Below are 24,275 nucleotides of genomic sequence, written 5' to 3'. Positions count from 1 at the left end.
CAGAAAGCAATATGATTTACTTTGCAGTAACATTCAGTTGATGTTTTCTGAATCAGTGATGCTCAAATAACAATGCCTATTCAAAAGATTACATGTGCATATTTGAAAGCAAAGTTGACCTGATTTCTACTATCACAAATAGAAATCCTCAAAGTCTTCCCTGAAAATGCATATACTTCTGCACACATGCAGGCATGCACAGGCACTTCAGGAACTGAAGCTTGCCTGGTAAATCATTCAGTTCCAAATTCATTAGCCCCCCCAAAAGCTGAGTTCATTTTGAAGTCCAGGAATGTTAGAAGAAAGCAAAACCAAAAACTGCCTGCCCAACTTTAAAACAGGGTTTTGAAAATTAAGGATACATCAGTCAGTGGCTCATACCTTTAACCTTTCACTTCCGGAATAACTTTCTGGTGCAGGGCATCCCTGTGCCTGTTTCTAGCACAATGTATCATTTCTAAACATGTAAATTCCTTGGCTTCCAAGAAAGGATTCCTGGAGGAAATGAATCCTGATTAAATCTAAAGGCATTCTAGAGTTGTGTAATTACTATGAATTATAAAATTATAGCTGTTTATGTTCCATTCTTTCCGAGTAAGAGAGTAAAAGTGTGTACTAATTCTTAGGCTTGTTCAGGTACTGCTGGGGTGATATATTTATGTTCCAGAATTACACTAAAAGCCATAAATGGCCAGGGAAATCACCAGAATGACTTCAAATATAACTTAATTGTGAACATGCTTATAGGAGAAACTTACGTGAGCAAATATATTTTTTATTACCATGCCATTTTTACTTTTCCAGGTGTTTACATCCTAAGGTATGCTACAAAGGATTTTCTTAAAGTCTTATTTTATACCCAGTGCTGACTTTTAAAAATTTAACTCAATATTAGCCTATAAAATTTTAGAATGTTACTGTGAAGCATTCTCGATATAGATATTGTGTTTCCTGACGGTGGTTCCTTAAATGTTATGGAGGTAATGAGCACTGCATTGACCTCACTGCTTATGGTTAGAGGCTTTATAGCTCTGCGATGACAATATGGGTTATAGGTTCTTGTCCATTAAGAATATCTATCCAAGAATATAAAAGAAACCTGTTTCTCATTTGTGTAATCATTTCCCATGTCTGGAACCATGTACCATGTGGCAAACTGAAACCTGGAACTTATGGCTCCAACATTTTGGTCTGAGGACAATTAATGTGACTATACCAATAATCTATTAACTACAAAGTTAAAGAAATTGTGAATTGTGAAACTGTGAAAAAGATTGTGTCTTTCCTGCTTCATCTGGCAAAGGCATGAACTTTCTGTAGCTCGTTGTACTCTAACTTCATGGGCTGCTAGATGTCTGAATTAACAAGATGAAAAACCTATGCTCTTAAGATCACTTCATTCCCCTTTCTGGGTTCTTATATTCATTCACAAATATTTAATAAGCCAGTTTTGTGTCATATTCTGAAGCTTTCATGGTTATCAAAAGCAGACAGTATGACTGATTTCATGGCGCTTACCATCCAGTGGAGAAATCAAATATTAATCAGTTGATCACTGAAATAAATAAAAAGTTGAAAAGGCACTAGAGGGGACAGTACTATGAGAGCATATAATAGAACAAGCAGAAATCATGCAAGGCCAGAAAAGCTTCCCTGAGAAAGTGATGGATTAAACTGTGATGTGAGAGTAGGTAGGAATTAATATATTCAATGAAAATATAATAACAAAAGGAAAACATCATGTCTTGTGTGATGCTGATTTTTTTTCTTTCAAAAATTATTTGTATTAGAATAGTTTTAGATTCATAGGAAAGTTGTAAAGATAGTGCAGACAGCTCTCAGATGCTCCACACCCCATTTCCTCTATTGTTAAGATATTACATCAGTGTGGTTCATTCCTCACAATTAATAAGCCTATATTGATACATTGCTATAAACTAAACCCCATACTTTATTTGGATTTTATTAACATTCCCATAATGGCGATTCCTTTCCCAGATCCCTTCCAGGATATCAAATTGAATTTGGTCCCCATGTCTTCTTAGGCTGCTCTGGGCTCTGACAGTTAATCAGACTTTCCTTGTTTTTGATGACTTTGACAATTTTGAGGAGTACTGCTCAGGTGTTTCATAGAAGGTCATTCGACTGGGGTTTATCTAAGGTTTGTATCATATTTAGACGGGGGTTATGGGTTTTGGGGAGGAAGACCACAGAGGTAAAATGCCATCGTATCCTCATCACATCATATCAAGGGGCCATGCTATCAAAAATCCACGTGAACGTTCACTCATGATGTTCACTTTGATCACCTGGCAAAGGTAGGGTTGTTTCATGCAGAATTGATTTGTGTTAATGATATGAAATAAGGATTTTTTTAAATAAATTTGTTTATTTATTCATTTATTTATTTTTGGCTGCGTTGGGTCTTCGTTGCTGTGCGTGGACTTTCTCTAGTTGCGGTGAGTGGAGGCTACTCTTCCTTGCGGTGCGCGGGCTTCTCATTGAGGTGGCTTCTCGTTGCAGAGCACGGGCTCTATGTGCACAGGCTTCAGTAGTTGTGGCTCACGGTCTCAGTAGTTGTGGCTAATGGGCTCTAGAGCGCAGGCTCAGTAGTTGTGGCGCACAGGCTTAGTTGCTCCGCGGCATGTGGGATCTTCCCGGACCAAGGCTGGAACCCGTGTCCCCTGTATTGGCAGGCGGATTCTTAACCACTGCACCACCAGGGAAGCCCAGAAATAAGGATTTTTTTTAAACTTGTTTTCTGTATAGTTAATGCATTGTCCCAGCATTATTAAGTGGTCCGTAATTTATTCCCTATTCTTCAATGTAAATTCTTTATATATTATACTTCAAGTTTATTTAGGTCTATTTCTGAGCTTTCCGTGCTGTTCTCTGGTTATTTATCTCTGCCAAGATCAGACAGATTTTCATCAGTTTGGCCTTATAATCAAGAAGAGGTTGTCTTGTATAATCAGAAGTGGTTTCATTATTCTCAAACCTTAGCCTCCTGATATCCACGGTATTGTCAACTTTATATGTTCACAAAAACACCCCTCTTAATTGAAATTGCATTGGTTTTTAAATCAATCTGAGTAGAAGTAATCTTTTTAATACATTGTAACTTCCTATTTATAAAATAGATGTGCATGGATATATAATATAATAATATAATATAAATAATATAAACAACAATAGTATATAATCATGTACATATTTGTATAGATCTCCTTTAATTTATTTAAAGTAATTTTATAGTACTTACTTATAGTACTTACTTACTCTTTATAACTTTTGGGAAACTTATTCTTGATAATTAATGTATATATATGTATATATGTATAAAATTTATAATTAGTAATAATATTATACAACATACAATTATATTAATTATATAATTTATTAACATATAATAATCAACAACATATATTATAGGTAATATATAATACAATGCTGACAATATAAATATTAATTGTTATATATAACAGTATATATATTTATATAGGCTTCTTTTAATATATTTTAAAGTAGTTTTATAGTACTTACATAGTAGTCTTGATAACTTTTAGGAGACTTATTCCTGATACTTCATATTATGCACTAATATTGTGACTGGTAGGTATTTTTAATAACACTTTCTAACTGTGGGTGGTATATAAAGTGTAATTAAAATTTTATATTGATCTTTTATTTAGCAACAATGCTAAAACTCTTTGTAATCAAATAATCTTATGGATTATTTTTAATGTAAATAAGCTTATCAGCTGGGAAAAGTGGTATTTTCCTTCCTTTCCAAATTTTGTACCTGATCTTCATTTTAGTTGTCTCATTTCAATTGCTATGATGTCTAGTACAGTATTGAATAAACATTATTTTAGCTGTCATTGTAATCTTGTTCTTGATTTTACATTGTTATTTTATATTATTATTTGTTTATAATTATATATCAAATGTATATCAAAATAATATAATTATACCAAAGTACTGGTGGCTGCAGTTTCTTTCATGTTTGATTTGTATATTAGTTCAAGAAATGTCCTTTAGTGTAGCCAGAGTTAATCTGATTCAGATGGTAAGATATGTTCACATTAATTGTATTTGTTTTGTGAATATTTTTAAATGTACTATTAGTGCTAAAAATAAATACTAATATATGTATAAAAACTATATTTCCACATATATTGATTTAGTTCAATATTTAATCTAGATCAAACATACTAAGAATCTATGTTGCATATATTGATTTCAAACTTTTCCTCTATGTAGAAGCTACACATTTAAGTAATATCTGTGTTACTCAATTACTCAGTATGTATTTGGTCCCTTGCAGATTCATGTGTATAGTGGGCAGTAGGACAGAGAAGAAAATTATTTGGGCAATGGATTCTGAAGAACATTAATATAGAGCCTAACTATCACTAATCTTACCCACACAGGTGTCTAGGAAACTATTTCCCTCTAACTCACACATGTGGCCATCACCAAGTTCCCAAAGAAATCAACAATATTTCACTAATGTACATGAGGTTGCAGATTCCTTAGGTCCTTCACTGGGGAAAGGTCACCCATTATTGTTTCCCTTTGAAGGAGAGAATGAAAAGAGATACAATGCAAACTAGGCTCTTTCAACCCTCCTCCTTCTGACCTTTATCCCTGCACCCTACTTGTTTTAAAAATGTCTTTTTGATCACTCAGTGGAAATTGAATTTGGAAGAAAATGTTTCCCTATAAGTAACCATTGTTGACAGGAGTTCAAAGTGAAACCAGTGAGTGTTTTAAAAGGCGACATCCTATCCTATTGCCAGATTTTGCTTGGGTTGTAAAATATTTTGCAAGTTGAATGCAGAACGATCTTGGAATTGACAACAGTATTTATCCTGCTTTCTTTCTGCTTTATGTAAAGAAAGTTATCTTGTTGTGTGTACATGTACATGCATACGTTTGAGTGTGTATGCATGTGTGCTTTTGCCTAGCTTTTCCTTTCCTGGGGAGTGAACAGCCCTGGTAACCGCCACTGTTACTTTGTCTCTCTAGCTCCTCAATTTCTGTTGCATCGCTTTCCAATCATGTCCAGAGAGGATTGTGATATTGAAATAATAGTATTATGTAAGAATTCCCTGGCCACATTACCTACTCATTCTTATGTAAATTAAAGTGACATTTTAAATGGCTGAATGTACAGAGTGCACAGAATAGCTAAAAGTAGGCAAAGAAACATATTTTTTTCAAATTCAGCTATTGTATTACATTGTAAGATAAAGAATTACATGTATTTAAACAGTTTTTTCAATAAATGGCCAGTGTTTATATATGTATGCCCCCTCCATATTCTTTCCCATTCATTCAAGAAAAAACAAGATAGAACAAAACAAACAGAGGTTGTTCTAATATTCCAAAAATATATTCTTTGAGATGTTTGTACCGCATCTATTCTGAGGAAGGACAATGAACAAAATACTCTGTTGATCCATTCTATTCCAGTAGATTGGGACTAAAAGTAGGACAGAGTTCTGTTGAAATTCAGATTTATTTTGAGGCTAAGTCTATTTCTTTGTAAGGATAAAAGTAAAGTAAATCACCATAATTAAATGATTTTAATAATGAATTTTATGTTCTTTTTTGTGTCTGGGACATCCTTCTCTCTCTTTTATGGCTTAAATTCTTTCCCATTCTCATGAACCAACTTCTGCCCCATCACTTCTACAAAAACACCTCAATCAATCACCTAATAATGACCTTCTTTTCTTTAAAAATCCAGTGGCTTTCTTTCAGTGTGTGTCTACTATCTTAAAGCTCTTGGAGCCTAGGATTCCTAACTTTTTAAAAACTTAGTAGACATTTTAAAAAGTTTTAGTTTTATAGAAAAATTGAGCAGGAAGTACTGAGAATTCTCATATGCCCCCTCCTCCCTCCCATACATTTCCCCCTATTATTATTATCTTACATTAGAGTGATATGTTTGTTCAATCAATATTTTTTAAAGTTGAAAAGTATTCTTATTGCAGATAGTCTCATATACAATGTTAGTGATATTGATTTCCATCCCCTCCCATGATGGAGCCACATTCCTATCTCATAAAAACATTCAAGTTACACCGTAGACGTTTTCATGTTTCTTTTTTAGTAGCTGGGGGTTTGCTTTCTCTAGGTTTTCTATTTTAACCCACGCTTCTTCTCGTTCTTTCATTTTTAGCTTCTCATTCAGTTTCTCTGCTTTAAACTGCTGGGTGCAGTCATCAAATAGTTTTTGGTTCATCTCCATGAAGAGTTTCAGCGTGTTGTACTGATATATCAAGCCACGTCTTGTCTTGTTCCAGTGGGTCTTTCAGTTGTGGTACAAGGATGGAAACATGATGGGCAGAATCTTTGCTGCACTGTCACTGATTAGACTCATGATGTACTCGTTATTCCAGTAATATGGCACTTGCTCTGCCACCTGGAAGTGGGGGCTGGAGACACACTTGGCTAAACGCTCCATGATCTTCACAAACTCTTGACAGTTCAATGACATCTAGAATCTCTTCTAATTCATTTAAGAACATTACTTCTTTTAGACTGTGAGTCTTTGGCCAGTGCTTGAGAAGTGCCATCACCACTGGTTCAGTGAGGGTGCTGTCCTTTTCTAAAAACTGAACTACACAGTATGCCAGCTGAGGATGGTAAACGATCAGAGACTTCACTTTTTCCAAAGGTAATAACACCTTCAATAAGAAAATCTTGTGCTCTTCTTTCAGTGGTAAGGCAAATCCTTTTTTTAATATTTTATGGAAGTATAGTTGATTTACAATGTTGTGTTAATTTCTGCTGTACAGCAAAAAGATTGTTATACACACACACACATATATATTCTTTTTCATATTCTTTTCCATCATGGTTTATCACAGGGTAATGAATACAGTTTCCTGTGCTATACAGTAGGACCTTGTTGTTTGTCCATCCTATTTATACTAGTTTGCATCTGTTAATCTCAAATTCCCAATCCTTCCTTCCCCCACCCTCCATGCCCCTTGGCAACCACAAGTCGTCCTCTATGTCTGAGAGTTGTTTCTGTTTAATAGATATGTCATTTGTGTTGTATTTTAGATTCCATGTATAAGTGATATTATATGGTATTTGTCTTTCTCTTTCTGACTTACTTTGCTTAGTATGATAATCTGTAGGTCTACCCATGTTGATGCAAATGGCATTATTTCATTATTTTTCATGGCTGAGTAATATTCCATTGTATGTATGTACCACATCTTCTTTATCCATTCATCTGTTGATGGACATTTAGGTTGTTCCATGTCTTGGCTATTGTAAATAGTGCTGCTATGAACATAGGGGTGCATATAACTTTTTGAATTATAGTTTTGTCTGGGTCTATGCCCAGGATTGGGATTGCTGGATTATATGGTAACTATTTTTAGTTTTACAAGGAGCCTCCATACTGTTCTCCATAGTGGCTGCACCAATTTACATTCTCACCACCAGTGTAAGAGGGTTCCCTTTTCTACACACCTTCTCCAACATTTATTACTTGTAGACTTTTTAATGGTGGCCATTCTGACTGGTATGAGATGGTACCTCATTGTAATTTGAGTTTGCGTTTCTCTAATGATTAGTGATTATGAGCATCTTTTCGTGTGCCTATTGGCCATCCGTTTGTCTTCTTTGGAGGAATATGTATTTAGGTATTCTGCACATTTTTCAATTGGGTTGTTTGTTTTCTTTTGTTATTGAGTTGTATGAGCTTTTTGGATATTTTGGAAATTAAGCCTTTGTCAGTTTCATCATTTGCAAATATTTTCTCCCAGTTCATATGTTGTCTTTTCGTTTTGTTTATTTATTTTTTCTTGCTGTGCAAAATCCTATGTTCAATATTGATGAACCAATATTAAAACATTATTATTAACTAAAGTCTGCTGTTTACTCTTTATGTTCTACAGTTCTATGGGTTTTGATATATATATTGTCATGTTTCTACAATTATAGTATTATACAGAATAGTTTGCCTAAAATATCCCCTCTATTCCACCTATTCCTCCCTGCCCGCTGTCTCTGATAACCACCATTTACTCTCTGTTGCTATGAATTTGACTTTTTTATATTCCACACATAAGTAAGATCATGCAATATTTGTCTTTCTGTGTCTGGCTTATTTCACTTAGCATAATGTCCTCAATCTCCATTCATGTTATTGCAAATGGCAGGATTTCCTTCTTTTAAAGACTGAATAATATTCCATTATAGGTATATACATATATATGTGTGTGTGTGTGTGTGTGTGTGTGTGTGTGTGTGTATGTATACACATACCGCCCATTTTCTTTATCCATTCATCTGTCAAGGGACACTTAGTTTGTTTCCACATCTTGCGTACTGTGAATAATGCTTCAGTGAATATGTGAATGCATGTATTTCTTTGAGATAGTGATTTTATTTTTCCTTTGAATATACACTGAGAAGTAGTATTGCTGAATCATATGGTAGTTATATTTTTAATTTTTTGAGGAACTTCCATGCAGTTTACCATAATGGCTGTACCAGTTTATAATCCCACCAGCAGTATATAAGGCTTCCCTTTTCTCATCATCCTCAACATTTGCTATCTTTGACATTTTGATAATATCCATCCCAAGAGATGTGAGGTGATATCTCATTGTGGTTATAATTTGCATTTCCCTGATGATTAGTGATAATGAGCATCTTTTTATATACCTGTTGGCCATCTGTATGCCCTTTTTAGAAAAATGTCTATTCAGGTCCTTTGCTCATTTTGTAATTGGGTTATTTGTTCTTTTGCCATTGAGTGTTATGAGTTCCTTTTATATTTTGGATATTAACCTCTTATTGTACATACAATTTGTAAATATTTTCTCTCGTTCCTTTGGTTGCATTTTCATTTTGTTGATTGTTTCCTGTGCAAAAACTTCTAGGTTTGATATAGTCCTACTTGTTTATTTTTGCTTCTGTTGCATGTGCTTTTATTGTCATTCAAAACAATCACTGCCAAAAACAATGTCAAGGAGATCTTGCCTCTGTTTTTTCTTCTAGTTTTACAGTTTCAGGTCTTAGGTTTATATCGTTAATCCATTTTGAGTTGATTTTTTTATATGTTACCCTTCTTTTCTTTGCTCGAAATATAAGCATTCTACCCTTTATGGATATTTTGGCAACAGCTGTATTCTCTAAATTCCCCACTTGTATTTGTGGCCCTGGTTTCTATTCATTTAATACAAATTCAGTCATAATTTTTGTACATTTGCAACATTGACAATAAAATTAGGTTTAAATTAACATTGAACCAGCTATGTTTTCACAAGGCACCACAGTGGCTGAAAGCTAATGTGCTTTCTTTTATTTCTTTTTCTGTATTAGGTAAAATGTTTTTGTGAGAAAGTGCTTTTGAGTTCATGGGTGTTTATACTACTTTCTTTTGCTCAACACACTTGTTTTAATCCTCTAATCGTGGTCTAAATGATATAATATGCTAGCCCACTGGGCACAACTAGACTTGAGAAAAAACAGTTTCATGCTAGGTGTGGCTCATATGAGCCCTTACTGCTGGACCTTTACAAAATCATCCCAGAATATCTGCTTAGTCAGTAAAGATAATTTGTCCTAGCATCTCAAAATTTGAAAGTTATCAGGAAAAAGAACATAGTGCATGAAATTCATAATAATTTTGACACCTGAAGGATACAGGTTAGAGGTAAACTTTATGATTTTAATAAGAACATGCAAGTTGTCCCATTTTTTTTTCATAGAGCAGTCTCCAGCTTTCTACATTTAATTACACTTGGCTTTGGAAGACCTCATAGAACTTCTGAAATGCTGTTCCACACCTCTGTGGAACTTGAGGAAATGATTTTATTTTCCCTTTCTAGTTTTATTCCATTGGGGTAATAAAATAAAGACTTTAAATTTGAGATTTATGGCTGCCTCTTTAAGCAGTGCTGGGACTTCTGTTAATGGTCTGACTTACTAGATTGAAAACTTTATAAAGGGCTATATTTTTAAAATGCATGATTGTAAGACTGTGCAGTACAATTATGCACACATGAAAGAAAAATGCAGAGCTAATAAGGACATCTGTGAAATGCATACTCCTAGAAACACCAGTCCTCACAATATGGACAGAATTCTTTATTTTTCTCTAAACAGAGTTGGATCACTGTTTTATAATCCTTATGGATAGCTGGCTTGTCCTAATTATCTTCTCAGTCCTGAAACATGTATTTCTCATATAGCAGGTATTCCATTTAATAACTACTGAAATAAATTTTATATAAATAGAATTTTCTCCAAATACCAGAAGACTTAGAAAAAATGGGAGAAATTATGCTGTTCCACAAAATATTTATGTAAAAGGAAACATTTGAAGGAAAGTATACTTAGTGCATTATCATGAAGTGTAGAAATACAAAGTTGGAATGTTAAATTATTGCAAGGATTTGGAAGTAAGTCTGACATATTTTGTTTTAATTACATGCCTCAATACTCACCACATAAGACATCCGACTGTGTTGATCACATGATGGTCAACATTATTATCAAATATTTTTTATTGCTAGGCAAAATATGAAATAGAATCTTGAAATTATCTAAATAATTTGGTGCACATAGACTCTAAATTCAAATATGTCAGGCCAATCTAAATAATTTAGTGCACATAGACTCTAAATTCAAATATGTCAGGCCAAATAATACACTTCTGACATTTTATTCATTAAAGTATTTCTCAGTGTCAGCTGTACTCAATGATGAAATTAGCATAAACCATCACTTCTGACTTTTGTCTCAAGCCTTTTGAGAAAAGCAATTGAATAAAAAGGGAAATTGTTTTGCTAGATTCAAGTAAGTAATGTAAAATATTATTCTGATTCTCATACATTTTCAGACACTTATGAGAGCATGCAATGAAATAATAGATGTAAGATGCTTAGTCCTACACTGATGCAAGGCAAATATGCAATATTTGTTTGAAAACATTATTGTTGTCAGTTTTAAGTGGAGCTATCCTTCCTTTAGAATTAGAATTCTAAATCATTCCATTAAAAATTAGAGACAATGCATTGGAGCACACATCGACTCCAACCTGTCTTTATAAAAACATCTCTATACTTGCCTTTTGATCTGCTGGAAAGGGTTTTCTGATATACTGTATATTGATTATCCATAAAGCATGTTCAATATATTAATTTTCCTTTCCTCCTTTTAATAAAGAGGTTATTTTCTACAGTTGATTTTAAATTTTAAATTGACCAGTAAATTTAAATTTAGTTAGGATTTCATCTTTGCATAGAGAAGGCTAGTCTTACAATCTTCACAACTTAAAGTAGTTTACATTTGTATAGGTACCAACCAAGATATGTTGCTTTATTATCAATAATTTCAGCTTGAGAGCTCATAAATTCATAATTTCAATTGGTAGTGTCTAAGAAATATTTGTATTTTTTGTTAGTTTCAACTGATGATAGACTATAACAGAAATTAATAGCATCACCAGAGCTATGTACAAGTATCAAAAATATTATTTAGATGTAAGAGATTATAGATATAGTCGTGCTGCCAAATCATGTCACACAAATGCAAGGTAACAGTCAGCATATATATGTGAGGACATCCTTACAGCCCTAATTCCATGTGTCTATGAGTGAAATCACTGCACACAAAGGTTCACATCAAAGGTAGTGTTTTACTTTTGTAGCTGAGATATGTTAGTGCTGTTTGGTTTGGTGTGCTTTTCTATCTTACCTACCTGTATTATGACTTTTGGGGTTGGAGGAGGAGATATAAAAATTTACACTTATTGTGTTATATGATGGCATCTTGTTCTAAATGTGCAGCTCTTCCTCTCTTTCTAACCCTTATGTTTGAAATGCATTGTTGGAAACAGCATTTTTCCTTCTCTTGCCTAAGAGGCTCGGGGACTAAAAACGTGCAATTCCATGTAAAACATTAGGAGAGAAATGAAGTATTTTTGAGCTGAAGGGTATCGTTAACTGAGACACTGCTGAGATTGCAGCAGTTCAACATCACCATGTCAACCAAAAAAAAAAAAGTTTCAAATACTGTAAAGGAATCAGCCTTTAAAGGAAAGATGAGCAATATCAGAAAAAATTCTGAAAAGTGATATAACTATTCTGGTTGATAGTACAAATCGTGAATAAATCATATACTGCAAGGGAAACATGAAAATAGGTTAGTATCTAGGACGTTGGATGTTGAATTCCTGGAGAAAAAAAAAGGTGATAAACATATTGTCCCTTGCATTTCCTACAGCAGTAAAAGGAACTAATCTGTTGAAATTGTTGACTTCTATTGGACTCTAATAGGAATATGTTGTTTTCTGAAGGCTAGATTACTTATTTATGTTTTAGAAATGTATTCTCTGTGGGATTAGTCAATGTCTTCTTTTTTTTTTTAATCCCCAAATGATTGTACAGCAATGTCAAGCATGTCCACAGATTTGTTGGGTGACACTCAAACCAAAACTTGCTCTCAGTTAATGATTGAAGTTATTAATTACTAATTGATTATGCATTTCCAATATTGATATTTTCAACTTTCTAAATTATCACATAACCAAAGGTATGAATTTCAACTCAGAAAGTTTGGAGAAAGAGTATAGAAAATTGATATTTTCCCTATTCAGGAAGGAGTAGGGGATAAGCAAGAGTCTCACAGGAAAGTGAGATGAAAATGCTGGAATAATTTCTATATCCAACAATTAGTAAACACAGTTAGAATTCCCTAATTTTATTTGTAATTGGATTAATTCCTATTATTTCGTAAATGTCAGTACTTGTATATACACCCATGTATGAAAACTCAAATCCAAATGATGAACTTCCCACAGCATCTGCCTAAGCATATTTTGTTGATTTCCCTCTCTTCTCCCCACCCTTAGACTCGGAGCTCTTTGATGCTTCCTCTTTACCCCGTTCTTAAGCACTTGACACAGCCACCAAATGTCAATAGCCCATGTGTATATTTTGAATAAAATGAAAACAATAGCTGAAAATGTTCCCATGACTGCCACAGCTTATTATGACAGAGCTGTGAAGATGTACCTTTTTGACATAAATAGATGAAAGTTGAGTATGTGCCAGGGCTTGGTTTGAAGCCATACCTTCTTTCATTATTTCTTATTCTGGCATAGGAAACTCCAAAAATTAAGCTTCTATAATGTGTCCTAACTATTATCCTTCTCAAACTATTCCAAAATTTTGAAGAGGAAGGAACACTTCGGAACTCCTTCTATGAGGCCAGCATCACCCTGATACCAAAACCAGACAAAAATATCACAAAAAGAAAGATTACAGGCCAATATCACTGATGAACATAGATGCAAAAATCCTCAACAAAATATTAGCAAACCAAGTCTAACAATACATCGAAAGAATCATATAACATGATCAAGTGGATTTAACCCAGGGATGCAAGCACGGTTCAATACCTGCAAATCAATCAGTGTGGTACATCACATTAACAAATTGAAGAATAAAAAATGTATGATCATCTCAATAGATGCAGAAAAAGCTTTTAACAAAATTCAACATCCATTTATGATAGAAACTCTCCAGAAAGTGAGTATAGAGGGAACATACCTCAACATAATAAAGACCACTTATAACAAACCCACAGGTAACGTCATACTCAATGGTGAAAACCTGAAAGCATCTCCTCTAAGATCAGGAACAAGACAAGGATGCCCATTCTTGCCCATCTTATTCAGTATAGGAAGTCCTAGCCACAGCAACCAGAGAAGAAAAAGAAATAAAAAGGAATCCAAATTAGAAAGGAAGAAGTAAAACTGTCACTGTTTGCAGATGACATTCTATACATCGAAAATCCTAAGACAGCATCAGGAAAATACTACAGCTCATCAATGAATTCAGTGGCTTCAGGATACAAAATTAATATACAGAAATCTGTTGAATTTCAACACACTAAAAACAAACTATCAGAAAGAGAAATTAAAGAAACAATCTCATTTATAATCACACCAAAAAGAATAAAATGCCTAGGAATAAACCTACCTAAGGAGGTAAAATACCTGTACTCTGAAAACCATAAGATGCTAATGAAAGAAATTGAAGATGACGTAAACTGATAGAAAGATATACCTTGTTTATGGTTTGAAAGAATTAATATTGTTAAAATGACCGTACTACCCAAGGCAGTCTACAGATTCAATGCAATCCCTTTCAAAATACCAGTGACATTTTTCACAGAACTAGAACAAATAACTTTAAAAGTTATACAATTTTAAAAGTTGTATAAACTAACACAACATTGTAAAACAACTATACTCCAATAAAAATTAATAAAAAATTTGTATAGAAACACAAAAAAACCTGACTAGCCAAAACAATCTTAAGAAAGAACAGAGCTGGAGGTATCACACTACTTACTTTCAAATTAAATTGATAAATTAATGACTGGCTGGCTGGCTGGTCGGCTGGCTGGCTGGCTGGATGGATGGACGGATGGAACGAGAGAGCAAATATGGAAGCATGCATTTAATTGTTGAATCTAGTGGTAGATACTTAGATTATTGTATAATTCTTTCCAATTTTTGGCATGCTGGAAAACTTTCAAAATTGTAAAGCAAATACTAAAGGAAAACACAAAAAATGCTTTATATTGGCCTTATTAGTAAGAAATCCAAGACAGGGATTTTTGAGCAAGTGATATATATAAGGGAGTGCTCTCATGCAAAATCTTTGAGAGAGTGAAGGAAAAATACATAGATTGATGCTAACAAACTTAAAGGTTAATGATTTTAAAGTGGCTATTTGTTTTTCCCATAAGAGAGTATAGGTAATGAATTAATAAAATAAAAACTAAAATTTTCTGATGAAACGATGATTTTTATACTTCCAGTTTTTGCTTGTGAGTAATCATTCTATTCAAGAAATTGTAATTCTTCAAACTGACCCCCCCCCCTTTTTAAAGTGTTATTATATCCGAATAAGATTGGCATTACATGTTGGCTAGAACACTCAAAGCTCACATATAGATAAAACAGTATCATTTGCCTGTTTGTAAAGCATCATATAGCACACACAAATCATACAATTCAGAACTGCATGAAGTATGCCACTGTTTGAGTATAACATGGCATTTTTCAAGTTGGGATTATTGGATCATCTAGTAATAGTGGTTCTTGAAAATTGAGGGTCTCAGAGGTTAAATGAATTGCATAAAACCAGTCATTAGTCGTTAAGTCAGAGTTTAAATTCTGACTTTTGGACTGAAGATCTCATCTAAATCTACTCTGCCACCCTTCCTTCCCAAGTAGTTTGGATCTGGCTGGACCCTGAATTAATAAAATTCTCATTAGATCTTTCCCCCTCCCAGCTGCGAGAAATTAATTTGAGCTACTGGAATTGGCAGGGACAAATCTCTTTCCTCCCTATAAAAAGAAGATCAAGCTGATATTACATTTCTGGGCTTGAAATAAATCTAATAGTATAATAATAATCAGATTGAAAACAAATAAATGTTGTATTTAAATGATTGAATTTCACTAAGTTAGAAAGCTAAAACATAATCATTGCCAAATAAATCCTACAGCTTCCCTAAGAATCTTGAATATTTAGATACATATTAACTGTTCAGCTGGAGAGAATGTTCTTTTTTCTTCACCCATAATGTATGAACTATTCAAGTTATTATTTGATAAGGTTACTTTTAAAAATCACTATGCTTCTGAGGTGGTACACTTAATATTGAAAACCTGGAAAATTATTATTTGCAAAAAAATATAAAAGCTAAGTACATTTGCTGTGATTTAGGAAGTACTGTTAACTATCCCTGAATAAACTGCTTCTATAAATATGTTTTTATTTTTTGTTTGCTTATTTGTTTACAGGTTGAATAAAATAAAGTTACACATGACACAAATCTGTTTATTTTGATAGCTGAGTCACGACTTAACTACTTCTAAAATTATATTAACCAATGCTTGGCTATTAAGGATGCTGTTTATTTCACAAAGTGTAGGTTTAATTCACTATCAACAAGGTTGGTTCATTCATGTATGGCATTACATAAGATTCTAGGTTCTTTGTTAAAAAACATAAACGGGACTTATTGCCTTCTCCATTTTAGAAAATGCAACTATTTTCAACCTCCCTTTTTGAAGACTTGTTATCTTTATATTGTATTTATGTTATCAGTAGGGAAGACATAGATAAACATTTGGCTTTGGGGTAGAATGGAAGGGGTAACAGGTGGTTCTAAAGGTTTTCTCTAGACTCAGGGATACCATAAGCTTTCAGTCTTGGTCCATTCACCTTGTAATGTGAATCCAAGAGATTATTAGGAGCACACCTATATACCAGATTCAAGATCAGTGAAACTCCAGTTAAGGAATACACCCCTGACATTGCATCTGGTGGTCATGATTGTGTATTAAGTCCTGAGAACCAGCACTGATGAGACCCAGATACCTAAAGGGTGGAGAGTTGTCTGTATTTCGCAGGCTGTGTTAAGGGCCCATCATGGACACCTGTGGGGCTACATGACTAAACAGGTTTAAACACTAAAGGGATTCCAGAGCCCTGTGTTGGAATTGTAAACACACACTCAACCCCATTTCTCATGACCAAGCACACCCCAAATTCCGATTGACTTGAGCATCACAAAATGGGCTCAGGTTTCAGAAGACTCCTGTTGTGACATTTCAGGATGTGCCATGATGTTTTCTGTCTTCCATCCTGTCTTTTCGATAACTATCTTTGGTGCTGAATACAGCCTATTGTGCCTTATCAATGCAATTATAAATCTGAATCCAGACCATACTACTAAATCAAGCAGAGTTGGTGTTCAGGAGGGCTAAGATTTTTTTTCCCTCTACATTAGAATAATCACCTGATATTTTCGTACCTTAATGAACATTCTGTTCATACTATGACTCCATGTTGGATAAGCACCACTTACTCCCTTCCTCAAAACATACACATAAAGTCACATGCCCATGCTCTGGAGATCTGCTGTAACTTGGAGAGACTAAAAAAATACTGTACCTTGAACCACATTCAAATGTGTTTAGTCATCAGTGCTATTGGAAAGAACAGTGGCTTTAAAAATTTAGCAGTCCTTCTAATCAGCGGAAGTGTTTTTTCAGCTACATGGCCGCATCCTACCAATTCTTATTCTTTATGGGTGAGGACAGTGAGGTGCTTCTCTAACAAGCACCTTCTGTGATTCTTATGAAGAACCTCAACATGCATGAAGTTTCTTTCTTGTGTTTAGTTTTCTGGTTTACTCTTTTTATGTGGAACACCTTAGGGATTTAGGGGGAAAAAAAGAACAAGAGATGATTTCCATGTACATTCTTAATGTGACATAAGATGGCTTTTATAGATGTGAATTCAATACTCCTCTTTTAATCTTGGGAGGAAATGTGGCTGTAAACTGTGGTATATAAAGATAATTGCATGTACTAGAAATCTGTATAACTTTGGAAAGAAGATTTAAGCTTCCTTTCTCATGGGAAATATTAAGGACTGTAGTGTCCTGTAAAATGGATAGGAAAGGGATCCCAATAATATGTTATGCTTGCTCTCAAAAGACGCAGCAAGATCCTCAGCATAACATAACTGCGCAGAGACCCACAAACTGAGTACAGAGCAGGCCGCTGCAGTGGGCATACAGATACCATCCCTAAAAATAAATAACAGTGGCCATTCTACTCTAGAATCTACTATCATGACTAAAATTATAAACTAGCAATGTTTAATCCAAATATTATTTAAAACTTAGAGGGAATCTTTTTCCTAAATTGTATATTTACAATGGGAAAAGTAATTCAGAATGGCTGAATATGAAGGACAAATATATTCAAATAGCATAACAAATTAATAACAAATTAATATTCAGTGTTTTTGAAATGGATTGTGGTTAACTCTTGCCTTTCTTCTTTTATAAGAGTGTTGATTTGATCATTTGCATTTAGAATCTTTTTGCATCATATCTGTATATCTTCATCTGAGAGTAAAGACATTTAGAGTGAGGAGGGTTGTTGGGAGGCAAAAGAACAATTGGTTGCCTAAAGAAAGGAAAAAGAGACTATCTAAATTCTTGGTCAAACATAAAGAGTACTCTGTCCCCGACTATAGAAAATATTTGTGTTAAAATAAGTCATTTTTGAAGTTAAAGTATCCCACCTTTTCTGCATACAGTAATATATTATTTTCTATAAAATCTGTTGACTTACAGGAAATTCCCAAATACTCACAATTGGGAATCACTAGGGAGAAAGATGTGTGGTCAGTGGCTATAATTTATTGAAAAATATATGTCAATACACACACACACACACACACACACACTCCATATACATCTAACCCTCCAAACCACCCTGAGGAGTAGGCATTATTAATCTTCATTTTATAGATGAGAAATCCAGGGCTCAGCATACTTAAGTAACTTGCTTGTGGTTACACAGCTAACAAATGCTAGTACTGAGTTAACAACAAAATAGGTCTGCATGGTCCCACACTTATTCTTTTTTTCCCCATATTTGTCATTCTATTTTACTTTATTTTTAATTTTCATTGAAGTATAGTTGTGTTAGTTTATGTGTACAGCAAAGTGATTCAGTTATACATATATAAATATATATGTATTCTTTTTTTATATTCTCTTTCATTATAGGCTATTACAAGATATTGAATAGAGTTCCCATGCTCTACATTAGGTCCTTGGTGGTTATCTATTTTATATATAGTAGTGTGTATATTTTAATCTCAAACTCCTAATTTATCTCCCCCCTCCCCACTACCCACTTTGGTAACCATAAGTTTGTTTTTTATGTCTCTGAGTCTATTTCTATTTTGTAAATAAGTTCATTTGTATCATAAGTGATATCATATGATATTTGCCTTTCTCTGTCTGGCTTACTTCATACTTATTCTTCACCGTTATACGCTGTTCCCAGAGACAGAAACAGAGGTAGAAACAGAGGATCTGAGTCTCGTTGTTGACCAAGAAATCCAAAAAACAATCCCAGACAGACATAGAACCATATTACTGTTGAGGACCCAAATGATACCTTAAAATAAGACCCCTTTAAGCGGGATAACTTTAGTGAGTTTCTCTTCTTTGGAAAAAAAATAATTAAAATGAGGCATGCAAGTGGGAAAAAACCTTTTTGCATCAATGCCTTTCCATCAAAGACACATGTAAGCAAATAGTTTCAATGCCATACTTTACATAGCAGAAATCAGTATTTTGGGATACAGAGAAGAGGAAAAATCGAAAGGCTGTATGTGACTGTCAAGGAATATTTTGAAAGGAGGTACCATTTCAGGTGGGTATACAAGTAAAGGTAGGAATTTGTTATTTGTAGGAAGGGGGAAGTCATTTTCTTGCTAATGCAAGAAAAATGATGTGCTCTATTGATATAATTAAGTACAAATGTTGTGCATAATTTGAGGACTCCTTCACCTTTACAAATCATTTAAGTGACCCTACATTTCTAGGGACTTCCATAACTTCTGAACCATGAAACCTGAGTGATTAACAGTTCGAAAGAATTAATTTACATTTCCAAAGCAAGACAGAGGTTTTTATTTTCATTTGTCAACTTCCTCTATTAAAATGGACCCCAGCCTTTCAGAGATCACTTCATGGTTTTGCCCTTTTTCCTGCTGACCCATGTTGCCTTATACTGAATTTAAGGAGACTCAAGGTAGGTTAATTAAGTTTGCTGAAGCTCTTTGCAAAGCCACATTGGGGGCAATTTAATTTTTTTTTTCTGTTTAGCTGGCTGAGAAAAGAAATTCAGGCACAACTGTATAAAATACTGTTTTAATTAGATCCAAAGAGAAATGTAGCCTTGGATTCTTATTAAAGTTCCTTAATTATGAAAATTAATTTTAAAAGACATAGTAACTTTGTTTTACGAAAGTGAACATGTTTGTGAAGTTACTTTGTCCTTAAGAAAAAAGGTAATGAGTCAAATTTTGTTCCTTTCATTATTTTTGTCAGTAAACAAAGTCTCAAATCAAGACAGGGTAATTTTCAGGAACTCCTGAAAAAAAAAAAAATCAGACATAAATTCACATCTCAAAGTGTTAAAATTTTCCAAAGCAAGAAAGGGGAGCCACCCACTATGTACCCAAATGAATTTCTGAAGAAATACTTGAGCATATTTTTAGGCAATTAATATATATAGTTTGGTCTCTCTTTTCTAAAATATATTTCTTTTTAATAAAGTAAAAATCTCAGTAACAAAAATCAACAATAAATAAATTCAGTGCTAAATATTATTAACATCTCTCACATCTCTTCAGATGTCTAAGTAAATTATCATTGAAATTGTCTTTTCTCAGTGAGACTGGTGAATGATTTCTGTGCTTTGGCAACGTGTACTTTCTCATCCCAACACACAACAAAGAAATATAGATCCATATGCCTGATATGTTGCAAAACTCTAACTAGTTTTATAGTTTCCATATATAAAATTACTTAACATTAAAATAATGAATTTAGAACATCTTCACCATATCAATGCACTGTGATGGAACCAAAATATTGCCTGTGATACTCCTGTATGCACCATAGCCAGCTTAATTGTTTGAACAAAATCAGTAACTTTGTCATTGGTTTAAACATCCAATGTAATACAGTATCCAATCAGTATATAATACAGTATTATATACAGATTGTATACAGTAATATACAGTATACAATCAGTATATTACAGAACTAGAAATAACACATTCAAATAGAGATAGAGAGAGGGATAGATTTCAGAAAAATGTTTACACACTTACTTATACTAACATATTCTCTCTCTGCTCTTTCACAGACATACATACATTACAAATACATACCCTACTCTGTTTTCACTTTGCATACTCCAATTTGCATTGTGTGAATAGTGCTACAGTTTGAAGATTAGTTATACTTATTAAATTCACTGGATAGAGGTATAGATAGAGATAGAGATGTAGATGTATACATAAATATTGATTTTTTTGATTAGCTACTTAAATTTATCCATATAGATACAGTTTGAGATGATAGATTTCTATATTATTTCTCAGATATGAATTTTTCATACTTTCTAATAATTTTGTCCACTGTTTACTATTTATGGTTATAATAAAATCTTGTCAAAATAAAGCATAAATATATTTCATTTCAAATTTCTATTAATTTTTGAAAATCAAGATTTGACGTATAATTTAACAGACTACTTGGTGGAAAGAACATAGGCTTTGGAGCCATATCTAGGCTGAATGTATGCTTCGTCACTTAGAGCCCATGTAATGTAGAGAAAGTTGCTTAACAACTCTGGGATACAACATCCATATCTATAAAAAAGAGGATAACTCATACTCATCTCACACTCTATAAATATTAGTTATTGTTTGACTCAGAACCACTTATTCTCATGTTCTTATGTTTAATTCTTATGTTGAATATAAACATTTATAATTGTAGACATATATTTATATTTTTCTGTCTATCTCTCAAATTGTTTTTGAATTCATTCAATGCTAAATTTCATTAGTGAATGATGAAACCGTCATATTAAAACAGAGAGAGCTATAAAAACACTGAGCTGAACTGTATGAGGTTTTTTTTTTTTATAATTAATTGTCTATATTTATCCCCAAATGTGTTTTAATCATTTTTTAAAATTTTTATTTATTATTTGTTTATTATTTATTTTTGGCTGTGTTGGGTCTTCGTTTCTGTGCGAGGGCTTTCTCTACTTGCGGCAAGCGGGGGCCACTCTTCATCGCGGTGCGCGGGCCTCTCACCATCGCGGCCTCTCTTGTTGCGGAGCACAGGCTCCAGACGCGCAGGCTCAGTAGTTGTGGCTCACGGGCCTAGTTGCTCCGCGGCATGTGGAATCTTCCCAGACCAGGGCTCGAACCTGTGTCCCCTGCATTGGCAGGCAGATTCTCAACCACTGCGCCACCAGGGAAGCCCGAACTGTATGAGTTTTAAGTATTATTTTGATGTTTATATTTGTTTTACTGTTGGGGAGTGGGAAATTATCTCATGAATATAGTCTGAGGAGAGATTGATAGCACATCATGGTAACACACATTTAAGTTTCTACCTCATCTTGTTTTCAGTATTAAAAAGGGGCAATGACCAAAAACAATTCCTGAAAGTGGTTTTCTTAATTGTTCACTGTTCATCATATCTATAAAATCTCCTCTAGGATTGAATTTATTACTTTGCCTTTGTGGATTAAATTTGCTTTGCTATATCTCCAATTTTTCATCTTGTCTTTTAAACAGTTTGCTATCAAATTGTGGCCTAAGCTCACAGGGCATTATCTTCATGAGGGGAGTTCACCTCTGTAACACTGGAAAGTTGTGGAACTGAATTCAGGCAAGATGAGAAAGAGGCTTCAGGATTATGTATTAAATTCTAATGTATTTTCACAAAATAACTTGCCAAGTGTTCATAATTAGGATATCCTCCTCATTGTTATTGGCTACCTTATAAGAGACTATCTGGTATCAAGCTCAATGGAAACAATCATAACAATTTCTTTTCTGAAGTATATATATAGGTTAAAAATAATTTGTTTTTTCTTATACATTAAAGTTGCATAAATTGCTTAATCCAAGAGTTCCTTTCACACATTTTATGTAATTTTCTTATACTCAGACTTTTCCACTCATGTCAAGTTAAAGTTTCAAGTTGAACATGTACACTGTGGACCTGAAACAAATAGACTGCCAGTTATTTCTCCAGCAAAGATGGGTTTATTTGGGATTAGCAGAGAGTCGCAATTCAGGGTCTGCAACCATGGTGAGCCACTTGTGTGTCCCTGCAGGGGAAGGGAAGGAGGTCATTTTGCAGAGGGGAAAAGGAAGTTGGAGGGCTATGGTAAACAGAGTCCGTGGCTTTCCACTGGCTGAATCCTTGTCAGGAAAGAAAGGTAGTCTTTCTTCATGTTGGGCTTGGCTGTTGTCACAGGATATGAGAGTTCCCCTTTCTGGTGTCCCAACACCGTTTAATTGAGGTTTCTGTTTATTAATTTTTACAATACTTTCCATAAGCCAAAAGACAATGTTTGTCTAAGTAATAGTTTTCTAAGAAATAAGAATAAACATCTTAAGCTAAGCTGGAAAAGGAATTAAAATTGAAACCAACACAAACTTGTTTTTCTCGTTCTAAGAAATTTCCACTTAAAACTAGGCATGTCATTTTAAGGCAAAGCTATGTTGATATATACACAGAATATTTTGAACAATAGTTTGTAGTCATTTTGCCAGAATGGCAGTAATGCCATTGATCTAGTGAAAGAATTTTGTCTCATTTTTATAAATCCTTATCATTTATTTGCTTAATGTAGTGATAATCTGATGATATGAATATAGCCAATTAAAAATCATCCATTTTTTTTGATTTACCTTCATAAAAAATGAAGAATATGTTTTGACATTTGCAAAAACTTCATTAGTATTTTGTGAGTGAAGTTAGCAAGAGGCAGAATTCTTTTTTGCTGAGTTATAATTGCATATAAAATAAATATAAATATGAAAAAAGTAAGAGAATTCCAGAAATGCTGGAACTCTTGGAATATTCTTGGGTGTAAGCTTGTACAGACAATGCTGCTGTGTTTGAGGGGGTAAGGGTTGCTTTAAAACCATTTCTTATTCAATTCCAGAAAGATAATATCTAAGGGAGTATATATGTTTTCACTTACTCTTCTTATGCTAAGTGTGTAAGAGAAGAAATAGTCAATGATGTGGGCTGTTATGTGCTCAACACTCACAATGAATTAGTTTAAGATACATTTTGAACTTTAAGAAATAAAAACGATAGCTACAACTCTATATTAATATACTTTTTAACCATTTAAGTGGCATGCATTTTCAGTGCTAAACAGAAGGCCATAAAAATCAACACTAGTATATTATTTATGCTTAGGTATTACTTGCTTGGGGACATAAAATGTCATTATTTATTTTTATACCAGCTAACTGAAGTGGAAAAATGAGATAATTCTCACAAGCAGAATTCACATTTGCTTCAATTATGTGGATACTTTGGATGAAAAAAACTTTTATGTTATAATTACTACATCTTTCAACTTTACTTCATGTCTTGACACAACTTTAATATGTCAGTTCCAGTTCTACCAATGCTAGGGATTTTTTTTTTCTTAGCACAATATGTTGTATTTTGCCGAGTATGTTCTAAAATTAAGTATGGAAATCTTAGATATCAAAAGGCATTGGAAGAAATAGGATAACAGTTTCAAAGTTGTTACAAGAAGGTGTAAATCTGTGGTGACATAT

General features: G+C 33.7%; 1 long non-coding RNA gene and 1 pseudogene across 2 annotated transcripts in view; one reads left to right on the top strand and one right to left on the bottom strand.

Moving 5' to 3' along the window:
- Nucleotides 1-24,275, top strand: part of LOC309639117 — a 352,791-nt gene that overhangs the window by 217,667 nt on the left and 110,849 nt on the right. The gene's annotated exons all lie outside the window — the stretch shown is intronic.
- On the bottom strand, nucleotides 3,612-6,785 carry LOC309640303 (serine/threonine-protein phosphatase 2A 56 kDa regulatory subunit gamma isoform pseudogene; annotated as a pseudogene). The gene has a single exon. The product of its transcript is annotated as a serine/threonine-protein phosphatase 2A 56 kDa regulatory subunit gamma isoform pseudogene (transcript).

Source organism: Balaenoptera physalus, assembly GCF_965194825.1.
Source record: "Balaenoptera physalus genome assembly, chromosome: 12".
Lineage (NCBI taxonomy): Eukaryota > Metazoa > Chordata > Mammalia > Artiodactyla > Balaenopteridae > Balaenoptera > Balaenoptera physalus.
The sequence above is the reverse complement of the archived record's forward strand: the minus strand, read 5'-3'. Positions and strand labels throughout refer to the sequence as shown.